The sequence below is a fragment of the Drosophila arizonae genome, chromosome 5, assembly GCF_054131065.1.
Source record: "Drosophila arizonae isolate 15081-1271.41 chromosome 5, UAZ_ARI_1.0, whole genome shotgun sequence".
Classification (NCBI taxonomy): Eukaryota; Metazoa; Arthropoda; class Insecta; order Diptera; family Drosophilidae; genus Drosophila; species Drosophila arizonae.
The window spans coordinates 24,296,030-24,316,652 of record NC_142925.1 but is presented as its reverse complement, the minus strand read 5'-3'; the positions used below and the strand labels follow the sequence as shown (position 1 = coordinate 24,316,652).

The 20,623-nt window shown below is 38.5% G+C and overlaps 1 protein-coding gene across 2 annotated transcripts in view; it reads left to right on the top strand.

Moving 5' to 3' along the window:
- Positions 1–4,706: 4,706 nt before the first annotated feature.
- Positions 4,707–20,623, top strand: part of Cbp53E (Calbindin 53E) — a 39,043-nt gene continuing 23,126 nt past the window's right edge. For both annotated transcript variants that reach the window (XM_018009464.2, XM_018009463.2), the window contains exon 1: positions 4,707–4,940. The gene's annotated coding sequence lies outside the window, so the exon portion shown is untranslated. The remainder of the gene's footprint in view (positions 4,941–20,623) is intronic.

The following is a 20,623-nucleotide window of genomic DNA, read 5'->3' as shown; positions in this document are numbered from 1 at the left end:
GGCTGTGCAGCGGTCGAGTGCGGGTGTTCGGGGCTGGCGTTGCTTTGTGGATGGTCAGCACTGACGGATTCTGGACAGTTGTTAACACTCGAAAGCTGTTGCGATGATTCTGATGTCCTTGTCGTGAATTACAAATTGTCATGGCGTTAAATTGAAAATGTCAGCAAGCTCAATGAATTGTTTCGGCACAATGGGAAAAAAATCGTACCAAATATTTGGCTCAATTTGTTTGCAACTGAAAGCCCTTCAGTGGGCATTTCATTAATAATTCAATGGGCCTAATTAATGCAAAGCAATTAACTTAATTTATAAGCATTGCACAAGCTCGAACACGTACAACAGCTCCACTCTGTGCCACTGACCAGGCCAATTATAGCCGGAGAGGAGCATAGGCTGTTCTGATTGCTAATCCAATCGATGAGACGTTCTGCTTGCTGTCGCTTTCATTAGGTAATTCGAGTAAATCACTCCAATTGGGCACTTGGTAGTACAATATGCCCAAGACTATTGTTATACCCTAAGCCAATTAAAAGTTAGTTAAATAGGGGTTAATAAGGGTCAAAGCATGATATGCATCAGCCTAACCTCATTAAACTTAAGGAATGTCTGGTCAAATTTTAGATGTAATCTTTATGACATCCTTAATTTATTCCAGCATTCCAGCTGTTGAACTGAAATCTTATTTTTCTAATGAACCCCTTAAACCTAATAACAGTACAGGATATCTCATAGTTCCGTCTTCTTCCCACTACAATTCTGGGCGCTTCACTTGTGCTTCGGCCTTTGATTTGAGTGGCTAGCATTTGTTTGCTGCATTGTTTGTATATTAATATAATCAATTAGTTTGCTTGATTCAAGCCAAAGTCGTCTTAAATTCTCTTAAATTATAATGCGAGGCGTTTCAGCGCGAAGCAAACAACAATAAATAAAGCTTTAGAGACCAGCTGAAAAGCTGCGGTAGCTTTCAATAGGCTCACAGCTGATAAAGGAACTGTAAACGACAGCATCGACGAGAATTTACATTTAAAGGTGTTCCGAACACCAATTTCACCTCTCAAATGTATACAGAAAACGAAATTATTTATTATTATTATTTTATATTATATAAATAATTTCGTTAATATTATAATTATTTTATTATATTTATATATATATTATTATGGATTTTTACTTTGTACGATTTATTTTGTAAATGTTTAAATCCTATTATTTGATTGCCTTTCAGCAAAGGCATATTAACTTAATTTATATGATTGTATAATTTTTAAGTTGAGGAATCGCTTTACAGAACACTATCAATAAATACAACTTTTCACTTTTGTCGCGGTGGCAAGCATTTAGAGCCTCCAAATGTGCAGCATACTTTTTTGTGGCATGCGGGGCCTATTGACTTATAGCGATTGTGTGTGTGTGCGTGGGTGGGCGTGTATTTGTTAGCTTGGGGCAGCCGAGCGCAATAAATTCTCACAATTGATTTTGTGGTGGCTACGACTTCTCCATACGGCACACAGACCATGCTCCGTGACTTCTCTCTATCAAAGTAGAAAGGGAATTTTTATTTATTTTTTATACTCATTCACGAAAGTGAATCAGTATATTGGTTTTGTGCAATGTCCGTCTTGCTGTCCGTCCGTCTGTCCGTCTGTCCGTCTGTCCGTCCGTCCGTCTGTCCGTCTGTCCGTCTGTCCGTATGAACGCAATCTATTTCGGCGCTATTGAAGCTAGAGACTTGAAATTTTGAACACATACTCGTGTATATCTCCGATTTATAAAGTGTTAAAATTTTCCCGATCCGCCCTCTAGGGGCGTGGCAAATCGGAAAATGCATTTTCCGATATACCAGAAATCATGTTTGTTGAAGAGCTAGAAAGCTGAAACTTAGTATGTAGGTCCGCGTTGACCACCCAAGATCACGAGTTATGGCGGATATATCTACGCCCATTGGGGGCGTGGCAAATCGGATAAAACTGTATCTCCTAAAGTTGTAAACCTAGAATGCTGAAATTTTGCACGTCAGCTAATGGTATGATTCTATAAAGTCTGAAGATAAATTATAAGTCTACGCCCGTTGGGGGCGTGGCAAATCGGACCTGAAGATATAGTGATTTTTTAAATTCTCCTATATTTTGGACACTATTGATGGCAGAGACCTCAAATTTTGTATATATACTCGGACTGATCACCCAAGACCAAAAAGTTTTGTCGGATGTATGTCCGCCCACAGGGGGCGTGGCAAACCGCAAAAGTTTATATCTCCTAAAGTATAATAGCTAAAAGCTTCAAATTTAGATAGTTGACTTACTGGTAGCCTCCTCTATCGATTCCCCAAAAATAATTTTTACGCCTCTTTAGGGGCGTGGCATATCGAAAAATACCCTGTAATTTTCACATTTTTTTAGGGTAAGCATTCAAACTTTGCAGTTAGGGTAACGTTATCTCTTTCTAAAAACTGACCAAAAATGAGGTGTCTACGCCCAGTTGGGGCGTGGCAAATCGGAAAAACCTGTATATTCTACAGTATTAGAACGAAACTTAACTACTAAATTGTTGATGGGATGTGAATGAGTATTCCGCAGTCGGTAACGCCCGACTGCAACGTTCTTACTTGTTTTATACTTATTTTGATTTGATGGTTAAATGTTTTATTCATGGAAGCAAAGATGACGTCGACGACGGCGGCTGCAGTGGAGACCCACGAAGTGCCATTAACATATTTAAACATTAAAACAAAACAAAAAAAGAAAAACAATTTCAAAATTCCAAAATGCTTTCAATGGAAATGCACACATACACACGCACCCAACACTCACACAAAAAAACACGCAAGAAATACAAAACAAATGTAAACCGAACATTTTTTGGCTGTACAATAAAATAAACAATTTCAGCACTTGGCCAGTTTTATTATTAACTTTCTAGAAACATTTATTTGATATTTAATTATTTGAATTTAACAACATTTTTGTTGGTAAACAATTGATTTCCGTTTTGTTGCTGCTTTGTTTATGCGCCAAGCAACATGTGAATTGCCAGCGAGCCATAAAAGAGGAGGAGAGGGGTGGGGGGACTACTGGGAAATACTGGAAAAGCTGCTTAGTCTGCGCCAATTGAGCGATAAGCAGCGCATTAACGACGGAAATTTATTGCCAGATTTCATAGTTGAGATGAGCTACCAAATGCGCTGAAATCACAGCTGCTGTTGCCGCCAATGTTGCTGTTGAGCTGCTCTGCTGTTGTCTTTGAAATTCGTAATTTCCGCTTTGGGCGACACTCGACGAGGTCTCTGGGGCGTGGCGGCTAAACTTTCATTTCACTATGCTCAATGTCAAAACAAATACATAATGGTTATTTAGTCAGTTGAAAAGTAAGCGACCACACGCATACTCCCCTATGGGAGGCCATAGCAAGTCAGAAACAATTAACTTTAAAGGCTCAGACATAAATCCCAGTACAAAAGGTAGCCGAAACTGTGCGTAGTAAGAAACTCGGGCAAATGCAAAGAAATACGTGAAAGCGGCATGAAAAATGAATGAGCCACACGCCATGATAAGCCATGCAACGGGAGCTGGGGCATGCTCAACAGTGGGTTGCTTTGTAGACTGATCTAAGGGCTAATGGTCATTTATCTTTGCTGACTTAAAAAAATGCAAATCAGCTTAGCTGGCTATATTAGTACATTAAGTGTTAAGGTAGAGTCTCTAATATTAACTAAAATCTACATTTGTGTACTCAAAGTCTTGCTTCTTATGTAATTTGATCAAAATCAGTGATATAGATAATTAAAAATGTTACTTATTTCTACATTGTTTACTTCGCACTGACTATTCACACGAAATACCCCAGTTCAAAATCATTTTTCACTACAGGGTAGTTCAAACAATAGTGAGTTGCCCAAGTGTTTGCCTTGGCATGAGCCGCACTTGACATTGCCTGACGAGCAACTCATATACTACCCCAGCCACCCACACACTCACACGCTCACCCACCCACACGCACGCATACAACGCCACACTAAGGCCAAGGGCCAAGTGCTATAAAACACAAAAAAACAGTGCTTTGCTCTAGAATTATAATATTGCATGCTGATAAAACATTGAAAGCCAAAGCACCCAAGGGGATTACAATTAAAAACAACACATACATACACATACACACACACACACACACACACACACACATCTGAGATATGGACATAGCGCGGAAAGTTGAACTGGCGGAAATCATTTTGCGCATTATGTTCATTTGTATTTTTACACTTTGGCATGGCAGATAAAAAGCCAAAGCCAAAGCCAGCCACTTGCTAGCATGCCACATGCTGCCCATGCCACAGCTCTGCCCACCTAAAATCTCATATGCCATAGCCAAAGCTCAGTTTGGAGCACATACTCAATCATTCGCACACACTCGCACACATAGGAAAGTTGTGCCACTGTGCCCTTTGTTTCAGCTTTGTTTTGTTTACGGAATGCCTGGAAACGCAATTCAACAGTTTGTTGCTATCAACATGTTGCTAGCTGATATGTTGCGCCCACATATGTTGCAGAGGGCGCCTACGCTCATTCGCCCCGGGTAAGTCGTTCGTTCGCTCGCTCTCTCTGTCTCTCATTCTGTTGCTCTGCCTGTCGCCCTCTTTCTCTCAGCTCTCGCTCTTTGGCATTGCTCGGCCCCAAGGTGTGTTGAGTTTTTGGCTTTGATAAACCATTCGCCAGGCAACATTTCAAACAGTCTGCAAAGGATTCTAGACGTTAACGGTTCTTCTCTCAAAACCAAAAGCCTCGATAAATTCGTCTCGTGCGTTCGAACAGTTTGAATCGTATCAAAGTCTTTTTTAAACAGTGCTGAAAGTGCAAAATAAATTCAAAAAATAAGAAAAACAATAAAAGCATTTGAATATAAACTGTTTGAAAAAATTCTGGGAAATTTTTTCGGCAGCTCTTTAAGTAAATATAAAATTTTATGTTATCAACACCTTGAAGCACAATTCAAATACTTTTCTATTCTTTGGGGACTTACAACGAAATGGTTTATGTTTATATGGAAATTTAATTGTGATATTTATATAATTATAGTGCAAATCTGTGTTTATCTGAAGAGCTTCATTTCAGAGAAACTTATATTTATTAACTATTTCTCATTTTTGGTACATTGGAAGTGGGCTTACTATGAATGCAATTTAGTTAAATTTTCGATAAATAAATGCGAGAGTTTTTTCAATGTTGGTTGTTCTGATACGTTAATAAATTCTCACATATATATTTTTATTCAACTAAATTAATTTCGTATATTGGTCATAAATTTATAGTTTATTACGTAGCAATCTAACGGAAAATAGTTAAATATTAATTTGCAATAATGATTTGAATTTTAGCACATCTGAATAAATCAGAAGCAATTGCATTTTCTGATTGCTCGGCGCTCACAAAGATTCATGTCGCAGTCTTTGCCAATTGTCTGTCTCATTTGCGGCCAACAAAAGACATTAGATATGCAATTTTTTATAATAAATTGATGTTGCAGCTACCTTGATGACCGTTGCCAAAAAAAAGAAAAAAAGAGAACAGAAAAGCTAGCGCTCCACAAGGTCGAGTCATACGAAACAGCTGCATGCTGCAAGGGCCAAGGGTTGAATTTCGGGGCCCGAGCCGGTTGGAGGTGGTCGTAAAATCGAATGCAAATATTGCTGCGGCAATTGGCAAAACTTCGATATGCAAACAGAAGAAGGCTCGGACCGTTCGACCCTTTATGTAAATTTGTTGTAAAGAAAGAAAAATATCAAAAAGTGCTGTAGCACTCGACAGTCGAAACACCAAAAACAATAAAACCGAACAACAGGTCCAACAAAGAAGTCACATTAAAATGCTTGAATTTCAATTAAAAAGGGTCCGACAATCATAAAAAGAAGAAGAACAAAAATGCCAGCAGTAATTTATATTCATATTACGTATACACAGCGGGCACCAAGTTCGCACTCATTTAATGATATAAACAAAACCAAAAAAAAAAAAAAAAAGAGGAAAAGCTGACGCTGAAAATGCCCCCAAAATTGGCGTCTGCAATGTTGTTTTTGTTGCTGTTTGTTGTGCTCTCGCCAAATTTAGCATAATGTGCCCCCGAATTGTCCGTCTGCGCATCGCAAGTTCCTCGTCAGATGTCGCCTTTGTCACATTCATGACAGCCCCACCAAAAAAGTCACGTTAATTTATGCCCATTCATAAATTCTGGCCTGCGACGAGGACACAGCCTGCCAGCCAGCGAGTGAGCGAGCCCCAGTCTGTGTCCAAATTCTTTTGCATTTGCGCGCGCCTCTGCGTATGCAACCAAATTTATCATCTTTTTGTGAGAGGGATTTGGAAAATTTATCATCGAAGTTGTTGATTTAAATGACGGAAATCGAGCTGAAATTGACTGATATTTATGGATCCACAGCCTGACGCATCAACGAACCAATCAGGCTTAATAGTGGGTATTATCTACCAACTAGGCTTTGCATTTACAAATATAGACATCTACAGATATGTTATCTCAACGAAATATCGATTATATTTAATTGAATATATATTGAAGATTTTCTAATATTCAAAGATAGCTGTAGTTATAGTAGTAGTAATCGAAGTAGTGTATTCAAATCAGTACCTCTTCTAAGTAGTATTAAAAGAGAAAATAGTGGCAATATCAAATACGAAACAGTAGTAGTAGAAACAAAAGAATACATAGTAGTAGCAGTATAAGTATTCGTATTACTTGAATGAGTAGTAGGATTATTGGGAATTAACATATATAGTTATAATAATATTAATACTATAACTCATTTATATTACTACGAATACTTATACTGCTACTGTTATTGACTGATAGTATAGAAAATATAGTAGTACATGTACGATTTTGTAGTATAAATAGTATTGGTAAAAATCAGTCGCAGTAAAATTTAGTTTTTATTCAGTAGTAATTGTACAAATTGCAATAGTAGTAAATTTATTGCTGTGCAACCACGTGTAAACTAATTTAATTATGCGGAAAATTTGTATGAAAAAATGTATATGAAAACATATACTTGACGTAAATTTTGTTTGTATTTAAATAAAAATAAATTAAAAATAATATTATTCAAAAATGTTATTGAATCTTCTGATAGCTATAATTGCCATCAATATTTGTTCGTGGAATTATGCTTTTATAGAAATAATATAATTTAAAATTGCAAATGATAATAGCAACTCACTTGGTAAAAAAAAAAAAAAAAACTATGCAAACAGTATAAACTCTTCAAGTTTTAAAATTGAAATTTCTATATGATATACATTTATATATTGTATATAATATAAACTTTAGTAAGCAGAAAATCTGTTTAGGAAAATACACAACAATTTCTCATGATTTATTTAGTTAAATGTTTTAAAATTAGCAAAACCATGTCGACTTGACAGCTTTTCAGGGAAAAGCATTGCACTTTCTACAGCTGAGCTGCTAATTAGCTGTGTCAAGGGGTACAATACATACGTACGATCAAAGGACAATAAAACATACTGAAAAGAAAATGGCTATCGTTAGCGGAGGATATGTAAGCGTTGCAGGCGGTGGGAAATCAGAACTCATTACAATTATAAAAGGCAGCAACAATTCAATTTAATATTAATTTGCCATTTCACTTGATTTATTTGCACAGTCAACCTGAAGGGAGAAGTCGAATGGAAAATGTTTTACATGCTTTTCATTCTTATTTTTTGCCATCGTCTTTGCAATTTCCTTTGCTGCAAATGAAATAATTAAAATAACACAAATGCTCGTGCTGCACACATGGCGTATGCTTGTTATTGTTGTTGGCTTGTGGCATGTTTTCTTAATTTAGGCAAAGCGTGGGCTCATTCCGAACGCTTTGTGGCAATAACAATTGCCACAGAAATTATCAAAATAAATATGGCCACAACAATAGAAACAATTCTGCCCTGACTGGCTGACAGAGGCCAGGAAGTCAATGGGCCATAATTTGATACAAGTACATAAATATGATGTTCGCTTCAAACATTTGATTTTTATGGCAACAGCCGCAGAAGCAGCGGGTGTCGAAACATCTTTAATCTGTTGCTGATTGAAGTATTTGCGTAGACGTTATTTACTTCAATGTGTGCAAAATTATTTGACTTGTGTAAATATTTTCAAACATTTTCAACTCATATCCAAACAGCATGATCCAGCTGAAATGCTGTGAAACAATCTATGATTTGTTAATTGCGCGTGCTTAAACATAAAATTTAAATTGCCAATATGTTGATGGAGAGAGAGCTAACTGAATAGACGTGAGATGCTGCTAAATAGTGAATCGAAAGAGTTACTTCGCACAAAATGAGTCTAACACATGTGACCAGAAAAAATACTTGTCCTATTTATACCCTGAACCCATTGAAAATGGGAAATCAGGGTATAATGGTTTTGTGAAAAGTATGTAACAGGCAGAAGGAATCATCGCAGACCCCATAAAGTATATATATTCTTGATCAGGACGACGAGCTGAGTCGATATAGCCCTGTCCGTCTGTCCGTCCGTCCGTATGAGCAAAAGGATCTCAGAAGATATAAGAGCTAGAGAGCTGAAATTTGGCAAGCATACTCGTGTATACCATAGGCAGTACAAGTTTGCTTTATTTTTTCGATAACTCATCCGATAACTTTTTTATCGAGAATAATCGAAAAATCGACAATGTTTTTTCAGCTTATTTTGAACACTTTTAGACCTGGAGACTTCAAATTTGCGTTGTATATAAAGTTAATGGATACAAAGATTTTGTAATTTACAGATTTTGGATACCACGCCCCCTTCGCCCCCAATTTGTAAAAAACGCATTTCAAGTACTAGAGACTTGTGCTTTGAAATGTACACACATTTAAGCCATATGATTACGCTCTAAAAGTTTCATTAAGATCGTATGTCTACAAAAGAAATTATTCAACAAATAAATTCTCGTTATATTGCCCACACTGCAGTGCAGCCCAAGCGCAGCCGCTGCTAGCTGCGCAGTTTGCAAAGCGCGTGCTTATACGTGCATGTGTATGTATGTGTGCATAAAAGAAGTCCAGAATGATTAGAATATCAGTTTGGAGGGTTCAGGGTATCTCCTAGTCGAGCAGTCTCGACTGGAGCCTTCTTACTTGTTTATATTTATAATTATGTAAGTGTGCAAAACTAAAAATCAATATTAAATGCTTTGTATATTCTCTTCAAGCTATTTGAACTGAACTCAATGCATTTTTATGTGACATAACTTGCATCGACTTATTTAATATAGTGTCGAATCGCTTTAAAAAATATTTAAAAAAAAAAAAACCTTGCTCGTGATTAATAACAATTCTGTTAATTTTACGTCTGGACATTCTTGTAAAAAAATGCAGAACAAGTTATTTATCAAGCGAATAATAAAATTTCTTAATATTAAGTTACTTTTATTGTGCGATATTCAAAATATATTTCTATATGATTCCTACAATATGAGATGTATTATTCTCGCACTCCATGCAATAGATTCAATCACAATTGTTCACAGCATTTTTGGTTTATATTATATATTTATATTTTATTTTACTACTATATTTAAGTATTTCATAAGCCAAAGCTGCCTTAACTCCGTGACTTACGTCAGCTAGAGTCGGGAGAGCGGGGACCAAGGCAAGCCCATTAGAATTAACCGAAAATAGTCAGCTCAAGTAGGCCCCAGTGTAACCACTGTAATTGTCATTAGGCAAATATTGTTATGCTCTTCAATTGGCTGCCACTTGAAAAAGGCAATTTGAAAGTGCTAATTCAAGTGAGTACGCCCACACACAGACATTTACACACATACACATGGTAAACAAGCCCACAGGAATTTTCCAAAAATTATCTTTGCGTAATGTGAGGGGTGCGTAAGGCTGAAGAAGTGAAAGTGAAAGTGAAAGTGCCATTAAGTAACTTTCACGCCTAACAATAATAATTCGAATAATTACAGCCATGTCGAGGAGGCAACGAGTGTTGCCATTTGCCTCGGGCCGGGCCAAATATTTGGCCAACATATTTGGGGAGCAGTCAACAGGGGCAATCAGCATAAATTTGTGTATACCCTGTGAATATTAGACTAGCTAAAAACTGGGCACAGCAAGTCAGAGAAACAAACGAGGACAAAATTTAGTCGAGCATATCAAAGTGAACGAAATTCTCCAGCTCTCAGAATATAAGAGACACTGAGAGAGTACTCGAAAGATAGAGGTTTTATTAATTGATTATACTCGTAAAATAATAATACAAATGAAATTGAGATTTTAGAGGCCTGTGCAGCTCAGGCGTCCAAGTCGAATCGAGAGCATCTTTTAGTCGATCACTCACTGATCTGATTGAAGTCAAGGTATTTGATGCTATTTTCTTGTTGATTTATCATGTCTGGGTGTGGGAGAAAAAGTACGGAAATCTTTTAGCACATCCATTGCTTGCCAGATATCCAGCTGCTTTAATTATGCCGGCCTGGTCATTATTATTTATTATTATTATTTCTTCTTGATTAATATTTACACAGAAGCGCATAAAAAACGGGCGACTGTGTAAATATTTACAACATTTGCGCGTGTCTTCACTTTATGATGGGGCATTAGTTGGTCAATATATCAAGCTGATGATATACAGTTGGAGAGCCGTGGAGGAGGCTAATCAACGAGCGGCATAAAATGGCATTTGCTGCGGGCGTTAACATATTTAATGAGCCCTATTCTTGACCGACAAACAATTAAAACTTCTTTGAAATGGCTGCTCTGAGTAAATAATCCGAAAAAAATTATTTAAAAATCGTTAAATTCGTTTTCTTTTGCGTATATTTATAGCAAGATAATCCCGTTATGATCTTGAGCTAGGGCATTCTTTTCCGGCCGAGCGCTCTTTATCTGTTTTTTTTTTTTTTTTTTGCTTTTCTTTTTTTTTTTTGTGAACATGTTTTTTATTTTCCTGCAATTTGTCTGCCCACCAGCCAAGCATTTAGCTGCAAATGGTCGATGACGCAGCGTCCGCTCTTGGCCGGAATTTGACTTCTGTCTGTATTGTGTTTTCTTCTCCCTTTCCATTCTTGTTTTCTGTTTACCTTAGCTGCTGCGCAGCAACACTTTGGTATTTGTTTAGCGCTAGATACTACGAATTGGCATTCACATTAATTGAGTAATTATTTTTGTGTGTATGCAAAACGTGCTGTGGCCTCATGTATGTGTTTGTATACATGTATATTTGTATGCGCAGCATCATGCGGTGTTGCGCCCACTGACCACACCCACTGACCTACGTACCGACGCTGACGCGTCCTTCAGGCGCTGCGCGGATCGGAGAGTGTCTGTGTGTCTGTGCAATGATTCTGACAATTTCAGAACGAATGACTGACATTTCCATTTGCAAATTGACAAAACCCGCGAGCGTGGCTCAAAGCAAGAGCACAACAAAAACAACACGAATTGAAAACTGTCACAGCATCCTCAACAAAAACAACAGCCGAGCGAACAATGCGTCACTTGTGGTTACCCTGCAGGGCCTTGGTCGGTGTAATAGACATCACTAGATCAGCTTAGCTGCACTAAACTATCCTTAGACTTGTTTTTACACCATCCTAATATGACCACTATCTTGGTACTCACTTGAGTATACTTAATATGAAGTGTGAAGTGCGAGACGTAAGATCAATTACTCAAATGTATTGCGCATACCTAATGCATTCCTCTGCACCATACAGGGTATAAGCGTGCTCGCTCCACCATGAATATTTTACTGCGTCATGTGATTAAGCATCTGCATTATTAACTAGCTGAAATGCGTACTTCAATTGTATAAAAATACACAATAAATGAGGAGATATGTTCCTACCAGAATCTCAACATTTACAACCAATCCAGAAAAATAATCTCTGATATATTCCAACAATAATTCAGCATAAGCATATTCCAGCGCTTTCAAAATAACACTTAATATATATTATTTAGACGCTTCGCACAGTTAGGCAAAGTGAACCCTACTCAGGTGTGTGCAAGCATGAGTTTTCAGTTGTGTTTGAAGAGGGTATGCATGACTAGCGTTTCCCAGCACTGGGTCAGCGGAGGAGGAAACAGCAGAAGAGGACTTGTGCTCATTTTATGCTTAATTGAACTCTTGTCATATGGCTGACAAGTTGTTTACGATGTGGGGCAAATGTATCTGCATAATAAAGAGAAAAAAAACAGAAGGGGCTAAACTTTTATGTACTTAACATACAAACGGCACACTTAAGTGTGAGAAAAATGTATAGAAACCAGCAGGCGAATCAGCGTGAAATGCTGCGTGCCAAAAGAAAAAAGGCCAAAGCAAAACAGAGCAATATCATCTTTAGCCCCTATATAGACTTTTTCAAGAGCGAGGCCATCAGCAAAAAAATAGAACAAAAATAGAAGGAAAACAAGTAAGAAGGCTCCAGTCGAGACTGCTCGACTAGGAGATACCCTGAACCCTCCAAACTGATATTCTAATCATTCTGGACTTCTATTATGCACACATACATACACATGCACGTATAAGCACGCGCTCTGCAAACTGCGCAGCTAGCAGCGGCTGCGCTTGGGCTGCACTGCAGTGTGAGAATTTATTTGTTGAATAATTTCTTTTGTAGACATACGATCCTAATAAAACTTTTAGAGCGTAATCATGTAGCTAAAATGTGTGTCCATTCCAAAGCACAAGTCTCTAGTACTTGAAATGCGTTTTTTACAAATTTGGGGCGAAGGGGGCGTGGTATCCAAAATCTGTAAATTACAAAATCTTTGTATCTACTAACTTTATATACAACGCAAATTTGAAGTCTCCAGGTCTAAAAATGTTCAAATTAAGCTGAAAAAACAATGTCGATTTTTCGATTATTCTCGATAAAAAAGTTATCGGACGAGTTATCGAAAAAATAAAGCAAACTTGTACTGCCTATGGTATACACGAGTATGCATGCCAAATTTCAGCTCTCTAGCTCTTATATCTTCTGAGATCCTTTTGCTCATACGGACGGACGGACGGACGGACGGACGGACGGACGGACGGACGGACGGACGGACGGACGGACGGACGGACGGACGGACGGACGGACGGACGGACGGACAGACGGACAGGGCTATATCGACTCAGCTCGTCGTGCTGATCAAGAATATATATACTTTATGGGGTCTGCGATGATTCCTTCTGCCTGTTACATACTTTTCACAAAACCATTATACCCTGATTTCCCATTTTCAATGGGTTCAGGGTATAAAAAAACAGAGTTTAATTAAATCACAGCGTGAACCTGAGCTGCGTCTAGTTGCCACAGACCTCTAATTAGTTTTATACTAGAGTCTGGTATTCCTTACGTTATTATATTCTGACTCTGTGTTTTGCTCTTTTTATACCCTGAACCCATTGAAAATGGGAAATCAGGGTATAATGGTTTTGTGAAAAAGTATGTAACGGGCAGAAGGAGGCGTGTCAGACCCCACAAAGTATATATATTCTTGATCAGCGCGACGAGCTGAGTCGATATAGCCCTGTCCGTCTGTCCGTCCGTCCGTCCGTCCGTCCGTCCGTCCGTCCGTCCGTCCGTCCGTCCGTCCGTCCGTCCGTCCGTCCGTCCGTCCGTCCGTATGAGTGCGTCGATCTCAGAAGTTATAAGAGCTAGAGAGCTGAAATTTGGCATGCATACTCGTGAGTACCATACGCAGTACGAGTTTGCTTTATTTTTTCGATAAATTGTCCGATAACTTTTTTATCGAGAATAATCGAAAAATTGATTTTGTTTTTTTAGCCTAATTTGAACATTTTTAGAGATGGAGTCTTCAAATTTGCGTTGTATATAAAGTTAATCGATACAAAGATTTTGTAATTTACAGATTTTGGATACCACGCCCCCTTCTCCCCCAATTTGTAAAAAACGCATTTCAAATACTAGAGACTTGGGCTTTGGAATGTGCACACATATTCACCATATGATTACGCTCTGAAAGTTTCATTAAGATCGTATGTCTACAAAAGAAATTATTCAACAAATAAATTCTCATAATATTGCCCACATTGCAGCGCAGCCCAAGCGCAGTCGCTGCTTACTGCGCAGTTAGCAGAGCGCAGGCTTATGCGTGCGTGTGGATGCATGTGTATGTATGTGTGCATAAAAGAAGTGCAGAATGATTAGAATATCAGCTTGGAGGGTTCAGGGTATCTCCTAGTCGAGCAGTCTCGACTGGAGCTTTCTTACTTGTTATACCCTGAACCCATTGAAAATGGGAAATCAGGGTATAATGGTTTTGTGAAAAGTATGTAACAGGCAGAAGGAATCATCGCAGACCCCATAAAGTATATATATTCTTGATCAGGACGACGAGCTGAGTCGATATAGCCCTGTCCGTCTGTCCGTCCGTCCGTCCGTCCGTCCGTCCGTCCGTCCGTCCGTCCGTCCGTCCGTCCGTCCGTCCGTCCGTCCGTCCGTCCGTATGAGCAAAAGGATCTCAGAAGATATAAGAGCTAGAGAGCTGAAATTTGGCAAGCATACTCGTGTATACCATAGGCAGTACAAGTTTGCTTTATTTTTTCGATAACTCATCCGATAACTTTTTTATCGAGAATAATCGAAAAATCGACAATGTTTTTTCAGCTTATTTTGAACACTTTTAGACCTGGAGACTTCAAATTTGCGTTGTATATAAAGTTAATGGATACAAAGATTTTGTAATTTACAGATTTTGGATACCACGCCCCCTTCGCCCCCAATTTGTAAAAAACGCATTTCAAGTACTAGAGACTTGTGCTTTGAAATGTACACACATTTAAGCCATATGATTACGCTCTAAAAGTTTCATTAAGATCGTATGTCTACAAAAGAAATTATTCAACAAATAAATTCTCGTTATATTGCCCACACTGCAGTGCAGCCCAAGCGCAGCCGCTGCTAGCTGCGCAGTTTGCAAAGCGCGTGCTTATACGTGCATGTGTATGTATGTGTGCATAAAAGAAGTCCAGAATGATTAGAATATCAGTTTGGAGGGTTCAGGGTATCTCCTAGTCGAGCAGTCTCGACTGGAGCCTTCTTACTTGTTATTTTTAGTGTGTCTGCCCTGTTAAATTGAATGTATAAAATTAAATTATATGCTGGAAAATCATGTGGTGCTTGCAACGTTGCGCTCCATTTGCTCCGCACTGACAATTGCAGCAGTTTTAATTAAATTTTTATGACAACTCCTGCAGAGAATATGGGCGTGGGGGGAGGAGCGTCGGCTCTGCGTGTGGCCACAGACAAGGGCTACTAATTAGTCGACGCCATTGGTAGCTTAAGCTTTCAATTGTTTAAATAAACATGGTCGGGCTTTTTTGATCTCGATTGCAGTCAACATTGCGTATGCGTAATGCCATTGAATGCGCCCGCAGTCGACAATGTAATGCGATGTGATTAAGCAAGAGACCGTATTTAATAGCTGGCTCAGTGACATAATGACACTCGGTAATTTCGATGCCGATTAAGTGCTTTCATCTCTAGTTCTCACTCCCTAAAGCTAGAGCTGATGATGATGATGATGATAAAAGCCCAAAGGGCAAACTTTAGGCCAGCTGTCAGCTGCAGACATTTGTTTCATATTTTGAATACTTACATGAACTGTGTAGACTCTAGAGTCGAACGAGCAACAGTTTCCTTCTTGTTAATATTTACAATTTTTATTATGCAAACATTTACCAGTTACTTATCTAGCCTAGTAAATGCCTACAATAACAATATGTTTCTAATGAAAATATCTATCTGCCTATATTTTTAACTAATAATTGTCAAATCCGATTTATTTACAATCTATATATAAGTATAATTTTTCACGTTACAGTATTTTTCACATTACTGAAATTGGGCAAGCTCTTTCCTACTACGCCAATAATTATAATGCGCATCTATTGCTTGTGCAATCAGAAGCTACAAATTATATGCAAAACGAGATTCCGAATGAGACTAGACTGTAAATAATTAAAGCATCAATATTCGATGTTCCACAATGATTGTATGCGTTTGCCAATTTGATATAAAATATTCATGTTTGGCAATGGGAATTACATTATTTCTTAAATATTTATGAATAGCCAACAAGGTATTCCATGCCGCTGGCTACTTTGTAGTTCAGCGTTGTAAGATGACGCAAGTGCAGGCAGCATGTGACCTCTCATAAAACCAAAACCTAAACCAGAACCCGGACCAAAGACGCCCCGCTGACCTATTTGCGGCATCGCAATAATAATAATGAGAGCCATAATAATAATTCCTGCATGTTTTCCTTCACTTGTCAGTGGTGTGCCAAAAATAATTGAGAGGCAGCCGCTTGAAGTTTCATTCACGCCAGCCTTGTCAGATCGGCCTGGCCTGGCTATATATAGAGGCCATATGACGTGTGTGTGCCAGGGCAATTGTTATATATCTGCATCTTTACAAGCAGGTCAGACAATTCGCCCAATTAGCGAGTGGCCAAGAGTCTATATCATTGAACTTGTTGTGCGCTACGCTGCGGCATTGCCAGCTAATTGAGTTTACACAGATCGAAATGAAATAGATGAAGAAGCAGAAGAAGAAGAAGAAGAAGAGCCCTCTGCATTTCAGCATATATTTAAAGAAGCATTTTTCGTATTTAATTTATGGCGTTTTACGAATTTTACATGCACATCAGGTGAACCGCGTGTGGAATCGCTCAGCGCAGTGGGTAAAGAAAAATAAATATTGAGATTTATATTAAAATCGTATGCCATAAACCATTCATTTAGATACGCAAAGCGGAATGTCTTCGAGCTGATTTATTCTATTTAAATTGCCATAAATCTTGGTGCTGTTTGCAACTTAGCGTCTAATTAAAACGTATCTCGATATTGAACTCAAAGAGCGGCCACATATCCAGTGTGCGAACTCAAAGCAATTTCTATAGATTCTGCCAAGCTATAAATCCAGCTGGTACGCATGGCAGACAAGTATATCATGCAGTGCATAAAGCTATCCCTATATAAAGACAAACAGCAACAGTTTAGTTCTTTTACAGAGAGCTTAATCCAATGTAGACTTTCTCTTCATTATAAATCAAAATAAATTCCAATATACAATGAGAGTTTTCACGACTTAAATAACTATTACATTTTATTATATTTTGCACATCAATCACTCAATCATGGTAAACCGTTTGACTTAAATCCTTGTGCTAATGTCTCAACCAACGCCAATCAAGCTCTTGTGCCCCTTTAGGGTATCTTTCGGTCGATTACACACTCAGCACATTTATGCACATCCCCATCTAGTTGAGATTCGTTTGCTACACAAATTGGCATTTAAAATTTAACTGCATGTTTTATTAGTGAGCGCCCCATTCCAATTGGCAGGGCCTCTGGCATACGCCAAATTGCAATAAATAAAATTGTAGAAATGTCAAAGTGTTTTGATAAATTGTCTGCCTTAGCTCGGCTCTGCCATAAATTATACGACCTACCCGCGCCGTTTCCAGCTTTCGGCCATTTTGCCAACCTTTTATTGGGTAAGCCTTTAGGTTACAGATTGATCGGATCAGAGATACCGCTAGGCCGCTGCTGCCGCTGCTGCCGGCCAATCCATTTGAGACTCGAGACGAATGCAAATCAATGGACCCCTTCTCTTTTTGTTTTGTTTATGGGGCGTGTATGCTCAGCGCAATTTACAAGCCATTGAACAGCTGATTTGGTCCTGATTTCAACTTTAACTTATGCCATATGCAAATGTCAATGTCAAGACGCAACTGTTGCCTGTCCCCTTCTTTTTCCTCTGTTTGTGGCCAAGTGCTCTTTGACTTTGAAGCCAAGGCTAAGTTTATTATGGCCGCTTGCATGCACAACCTCTTAAGAAACTAAGCCTTTGGATTTCTGGCCCGGCCCTAATGAAAGTGGAATACAGCTGGGACGAAACTTAGACAACGCAGTACAGAACTCAACACAAATACCAAGCAGAAGTGGTTGACAAAAAGTCCGTGATGTTTGGCTTACAGATGCCCTGCTTATTAGCACCTTATACTATTATAATCTATATTCAATATCACACTCTATACTATACAGTCAAGTGTAACTATTTCTATATTAGTTTTAAAATTCTTCTGACATCTCTAAGAAATTTCCCCATACAGCTTGAAGTAGAATTATTCTCCGACATACACAAACACGATAAATTACTCTAAATTTGAGTATACTTATGCACTATAAATGTTAATGCTTCCTTGTAAGCACCTAAAATTTGCTTGTTTCTTACAGTCGAGTCTTATGCTAGTCTATCATATACGGCATATACCCTCGATATCTATTTTGGTAACAGAGCATTGGGACAGACAATGTCTATTCTATAATTCAAAAGCTAAGCAGCAGGCATAGTATTCAAACTGGCCGTCAGTCAAATAGGCTGTGCGTCAGCCAGTTAGTCACTTAGTCAGTCAGTCAGTCAGTCAGTCAGTCAGTCCGTCATTCATTCAGTTAGCTGGCTGTCAGAGCTTTGAGCTGCTCTTGAATATATGAGTGTTGTGTCTGTGTATCTGTGTGTGTGTAAGTACAAATGTGTGTCTTGGTTTTCAACTTCCGCCTGCACTTGCATAAATTACTTGTGTTTGTGTGTGTGTTATATGTAAAGGCTGTCTGTGTGCGTGTGCATGTCTTTATATATTATTATTTATGAATATGACTTTGCCTGACACATTGCAGCAGAAAGCAACAAAGTTTTTACACCCATGCCTCACTCGCACCAGCTTGCTGTCTGTCTGTCTGTGTGTGTGTCTGTCTCTCAGTCTGTTTGTCTGTCTTTATATGGTCGCTTGTAAAAAATCCGGCAAAGCTTCAGTTGACGTTCTCCCTGCCGCTTTTACAGCCCTTTTAACTCTGCATCTACCATGTGTCTTAGCCCAACACAGGGCCATAAAAGTCCAGAATATCGTGCACTGAACGAGCCAACTAACATGAAAAGTGCACTGCATTAGGATTTATAGACCAATAGCCAGCAGGGAACCAGGCTAACACAGGAAATTAACTATGATAATGAGCATCGAGCTGAATATGCTTAAGGCCACAACATGGAAACGAAATTCAATATAGTAAGTCGTGAACTGTGTTAGCTGCTATTTGAATGTGGCTTTATTGCAAACAGGAGTCACAAAGCTTCCAAGATCTTAATTAACATATACTTAGCTGGAAAATGACTGACAAATAGATAGATCGATAGATCGATTAAAACTGTGTAGACAGTAAGACAGATAGTTTGATGAAGAAATACAAAAATTATCAAAGCTAACCGGAGTAAAATTAAATATGGTTTCAGCATAGAAGAGAAACTTTTACAAATGTATATTTAAAATGCATACGTATCCCTACATGAATTGAGTATACGATTCTCCACATACAGTCTGTCAAAACTAAAACTAAATTTGTACTTATTTTGCCGAATATCCCCAGTTGTTCAGTTGTGCAGATATCGACTGAAGAACATTAAAGTTGAATTCATACAAAATAAAAACAAAAAGCTTGTATAGGAAACAAGTTAATCATATTCCAAACAAAACCAAAAAGGAGGATTGATCCACAACAAACTCTTTTTCTGTGCACAAACTACTCGCTCTGCTTCAAATCTGAATTTCATTCATATTTTCCTTAGCCCGTTTAGGCCACCTATACATTCACTATAATACATACGTATATTAAGTATACGCCTAGTTAATGCTAACGAAAATAAATAAATTCTGAGCTATGGAAAATCAATAGTTGACAACAACTAAACGCAAGGCCAAACAATCCATTGTGAAAAACGTTCACAAAAAGGCCAAAAAAATATTTTTGTTAGTAGCTTTTATTGTTGCTGTTCTTGTTGTTGTTTTCATTGCAAATGTCGTTGCTTCGCGTAATTAAAGCCAAAAATAGAACTATAGAACAGACGTACACGTCGACTTTGCAGCGCATGTATATATATATATATATATATATATGTATATATATATAATTCAGACTTTGTGCAAAGCATTTATAAATAGACAGACAGCCGAGGCAACCACGACTCGTAATTGAACCAGAAATAAACAGAGGAAAACACTTCAAATTAAATGCGAACCGCGCTTAATGCACTTAAATAAAGCGCACAATGAAGATGGCCAGCGAGTGGCCGGCCAGGGCGCTGCGGGGCAGGTGCGTGTTACAATGGATGTCAATGTCGAGCTGACGTTTCCGAGCGTCCACTCACAGGTAGCACGGTCTGCTCCGTCTGTGCGGACCCTCTTCTGGCCAGGCTGTGCGTGCCTGCTCGCCGCGTACCCACTTTAACACGCGTCGCTGACAACCTGCGGACTTGACTTATGCAATCGCGAAATGACGACGACAATGCCTGACAATTGCTGTTTGCATCATGGTTGCAAGGCCAGGAACAAAGGGAAATACGACTAACGCAGACGAGCTTACTCAACTGATTAATGCTTACTTTAATGCCTTCCAAATCTAATTTGATTCTACCATTGGTTACTAGTTATCATCATGCAGCCGAAGAGTCCTTCTACAAGCCTAATATACTTCCCTTCAGTTTTCGTACAAGTCTGAATAATCGCGGTTTCAACTAATGGCTTGTGGTGAGCTCTGC